At 40.2% G+C, this 4,866-nt stretch overlaps 1 non-coding gene across 1 annotated transcript; it reads right to left on the bottom strand.

Moving 5' to 3' along the window:
- Nucleotides 1-204: 204 nt before the first annotated feature.
- Nucleotides 205-312, bottom strand: LOC127743471 (small nucleolar RNA R71). The gene has a single exon (XR_008004863.1). It is a non-coding gene; the product is annotated as a small nucleolar RNA R71 (small nucleolar RNA).
- Nucleotides 313-4,866: the final 4,554 nt, after the last annotated feature.

The following is a 4,866-nucleotide window of genomic DNA, read 5'->3' as shown; positions in this document are numbered from 1 at the left end:
GTCTCTGAATCAGATTTTTGCTCAGGTCCCTCAATTTCAGCCAGAAAATACCTGAAATCACAGAAAAACACACAAACTCATAGTAAAGTCCAGAAAAGAGAATTTTAACTAAAAACTAATAAAAATATACTAAAAACTAACTATATCATACCAGAAACATACTAAAAACAATGCCAAAAAGTATACAAATTATCCGCTCATCACAAGCTTAGAGTGGATGTTCAGACCTTCAAACAAAAAGATGGTGAATCCCTCTATGAAGCTTGGGAAAGATACAAGCAGATGACCAAAAGGTGTCCTTCTGACATGCTTTCAGAGTGGACTGATAAACCACTATTTTATGGTTTATATTATGTTTAATTGTGTGGTTTTATCGTGATCCTTACCCACTTATTCATTAAAATAGCATGCATTTAGATTTCCTTCCTGAATTCATTACATGTTGAAAACTGCTTCCTAAAGACTTTAATTATGTACTTTTAATTCTCCTTTATCCCATTCGATGCCGTGATCTGTGTGTTGAGTGTTTCATACTTTACAGGGCATGGATGAGTTAGAGATTGGAAAGGAAGCTAGCGAAAAATGGAAGGAACACAAGAATTTGAGGAGATAACCAGCGAGAAGTGGCACGGTCGCATGGCTCACGCGACCGCGCGAAGGAGAGCAAATCGCAGTGACGCGGCCGCATGGATCGTGCGGCCGCACGGATTGGAAAAGCTCAAGCAACACGGTAGCGTGGACGACTCGAACGCGTGGCATGGAAAAGCGCGAGTGACGCGTCCGCATGAGTGACGCGATCGCGTGACATGTGCGATCTGCATAATTTGCAAAATTCGTTGGGGGCATGTTGGACCCTATTTCGACCCAGTTTTCGGCCCGGAACAGCAGACTTGAACCAGAGAATATGCAGAAGCAAAGACAACATTCATTCTACACAGTTTTGAGTTTTTAGATCTAGTTTTACTCCTCCTCTAGGTTTTCCTTCTCTGGAAACAATTGATACTTTTAGGATTTTATTTTTCTATTATTTTTGGCATTGGGATATTGAGAAGAGTCATTGCCTCATCAAGACTTCGCCATTCTAGTTCGTTTTCTTAACTTGGTTTTATTCTTCCATGTTCTTTGCTTTGTTCAATTTTATCATTTAAATATTTTTATCATTATTTAATACGAGAATTATTCCTTTCATTTTAATCCATTTTACATTCCAATAATCATGTCTTCTTTTAATTCCTTTTCATATGTTATGGATTTGTTATTTACAATGAGCGAGTAGTTCCCCTCACTTGATGGGGAGTTGATTGAAAGGAACTCTTGAGTTGGAAGGATTGAAAGAGAATTTGTAATTGGGATAATTATTGGATTGCTCTCTAGTCACTAATACCAACCCATTTTTATTAATTGAATTGCAACTTGTGAACAGATAGAGCATTCCAATTTGTTTGACTTTCCCTTACTTAGTAAAGGATAATTAAACAAACCAATCTTTAATTATCAATTACTCTGAGAGAATTCCAGCAACATTAGAGATTCTAACTGATCAACTCCCAGTCAAGGCTTTTTATTTACATTATTCAATTCTATTAACTTTAAATTTTCCTGTTACAAAATTCACTTCTTTGAAAACCTCTGGTTAATAAAATAGCACACTTTCTGCAACTCGTTGGGAGACGACCTGGGATTCATACTCCCAGTAATTTTTAATTTAAATTTTTTGTGACACATTTTAAATTGATAGGAAGATTTTGGTGAGTTAAGAACTATACTTACAACGCAACCATTTTAATAATTTTTAATTTACCAATTTCCGCTCACATCAATTTTTGGCGCCGTTGCCGGGGAGTTGCAATAGTGTGTTAATTTATTGATTGGTATTTATTTTTATTGCAATTTTTTTCTTTTCGTTTTATCACTATGAACTACACGTTTCTTTCGTTAAATGACACGTTCGCTTCTTGATCCAAGCTTGCCAGCATTTGACCCTGAAATTGAAAGAACTCTTTCACATATAAGGCGAGCTAGGCGTAGGCGACTCCTCTTTGAGGACGAATCGGAACCGTCATTTAAGGAAGAAACAACCCCCCTTTCTACTGATCCAGTTTATTTACGTGCAGGTGACATGGCAGCACCCAGAAGAGCTACCATCCAGGAGGAAGGAGCCCCTGATTTTACGCTCCAACCATTCCAGGGGCACTACCCAGCAGTAGCTGTAGATTTTGAAATAAAATCTTCACTACTCAACTTGATGCCCAAATTTCATAGCTTACCTGCTCAAGAGCCTATCAAGCATCTTAGGGATTTCCACACCGCTTGCTCTACTGTTAAGCGTGATGGAGCTGATGAAATCTCTATTCTATTAAAAGCCTTCCCGTTTTCTCTGGAGGGAAAGGCAAGAGAGTGGTACTACACTCAGCCCAGAGAAACTATTTCCAACTGGGATACACTTAGGAGAGAATTTCTGGATAAATTCTTTCCAGCTGAAGTTGCTGACAAACTAAGGAAGGACATGTCTATGATCGTCCAGAATGAATCTGAGACCCTCTATGAATACTTAGAACACTTCAATACACTTCGAAATGCATGTCCCCATCATATTATTGACAAGGTCGTCTTACTCGGTTACTTTACATAGGGTCTGAAACCTCAGGATAGAACCACACAGGAAGGTACTTGCAATGGTTCTATGAAAAAGCACAAGACTACAGACGAAGCATGGGAATTGATAAGAGACTTAGCTGACTCTACTAGGAATTATAGACAAAGACAAAGTCGATCAAGAGCTGTTGCGGAGGTATCCACTAATACAGAGACTACCGATATAACCCAAAGTCTATGTGAAATTACTAACTTGCTGAAGCAGATGCAACTGAATCAACAATAATCTCAGCAAGTTCAGCCTTCTCCACCACAGCACAGCCAGTAGTTAGTCCCACAAAGAGTGTGCAGCGTCTATGCAGATTATAGTCATTATACCGATGAGTGTCCGCAGCTCCAACAAGAAGACAATACTGTAGCAGCCACTCACAATTTTTATGACCGCCCCAATCAAGGGTACAGTCAAGGTGGCAACTATAATCAAGGATGGCAGGATAATTCCAACCAAGGCTGGAGAGACAATTCTAACAGAGGAGGCAGAGATAACAATGGAAACCAGAGATGGAATAACAATCACAACAGGCAGCAGAATCAACCTTACAGAGCACCTCATTTAAGACAACCTCAAGCCCCTCAGCAAACCTCTCAGGCCACCAGCATCTCTTCATCTCCTAATGCTGACTTACTACAAACCATTGTTCAGAGACATCAGGCTATGGAGGATCATCTTAAAACAACCCTGGATACTTTCACTTCTACTGTCACTTCTACTTTACAAACTCTTGTCTCACAGATGGGATCAATACAAATTTCCAATAACCAGTCCTCAAGCTTTGGTGGACTCCCCTTTCAACCACTCCCCAACCCGAAGGGTGGTATTAATGCCGTCACCCTAAGGTCTGGAACCACACTGCAGGAGAGAAGTCAGGAGGAACCACGCCCCACAGAACACGCCTCAGCTGAAGAGGTTGTGGAATTAGAAGATGTTGAAGAGGAAGAGGACATACAGGACATAGCTGAGAGAGAAGAGGCTCAACCACAGGAGAAAGCACCGAAAGGCGCAGACACTGCAGAAAACACCACTCCTATTCCATTTCCACAACTTGCAAGGAAGCCCAAGAAACAGTTGGAACTTGATCCCAAAATGGTAGAAATCTTCAAAAAGGTTGAGGTAACTGTTCCCCTTTTTGACGTCATTCAACAGGTACCTAAATATGCAAAGTTTCTAAAAGATTTATGTATACATAAGGACAAAATTAATGAATTAGAAACTATTCCTTTAGGAAGTTCCATATCTGCTTTAATGGGAAGTTTACCTGAAAAATATAGTGACCCAGGCCCTTGTATAGTTAGTTGTACTATTGGTGGTGTAGTAATTTATGATTGCATGTGTGATTTGGGAGCATGTGTTAGTATTATGCCTTTACTGTATATGATGTTTTAAGGCTCCCTCCCTTGAAAAGGTCGGCAGCTCGTTTTGTGTTGGCAGATAAAAGCATTATTACAGTAGTTGGAGTTGCTGAAGATGTTTTAGTAAACATTAAAGGACTCACATTTCCCACTGATTTCTATATCTTGGAGATGCCCAATAATGACTCAGATAAGCCATCATCAATCTTACTTGGCAGACCATTCCTGAAGACATCAGGATTCAGATTAGATGCCTTTTCTGGAACATATTCCTTTAAAATAGATGGCCGAATAGCAATCTTCAATTTGAATGGAGTCACAAACAACCCTCCAGAAGATCATTCCATCTTCCAATGTGATGTCATAGATGAAACTGTAGCTGAAATTCACCAGAAAGAACTGGAAGAGAAGTACACAGAACAAAGTCCAAGTGTGGGGACTCTATTAGCTAACAATAAGGACACCTCTGGATTTTCACAAGCTCCAGACAATCCAGAGCCTACCCATGACCAGAAGACTGAGTTGAAACCTCTCCCTCCACATCTCAAATACGCTTATCTTGAAGAAGGGCAGAAGTTTCCAGTTATTATTGCACAGGATCTCACTCCAGAACGGGAAGAGCAGCTACTTAATGTGCTGAGGAAGCACAAGAAAGCAATTGGATGGAGTTTGGCAGACATCATAGGCATCGACCCTCAGGTATGTGAGCACAAAATATTTTTAGAGGAAGGAGCAATACCTGTCCGCCAACCCCAGAGAAGACTGAATCCCACCATCTTGGAAGTCGTCAAAAAGGAAGTGACCAGACTATTCGAAGCATGTATCATATATCCCATTTCAGACAGTGAATGGGTAAGCCCA

Source organism: Arachis duranensis, chromosome 10, assembly GCF_000817695.3.
Source record: "Arachis duranensis cultivar V14167 chromosome 10, aradu.V14167.gnm2.J7QH, whole genome shotgun sequence".
In the NCBI taxonomy this organism is placed as follows: domain Eukaryota; kingdom Viridiplantae; phylum Streptophyta; class Magnoliopsida; order Fabales; family Fabaceae; genus Arachis; species Arachis duranensis.
This window is presented reverse-complemented; position numbering and strand designations above follow the sequence as displayed.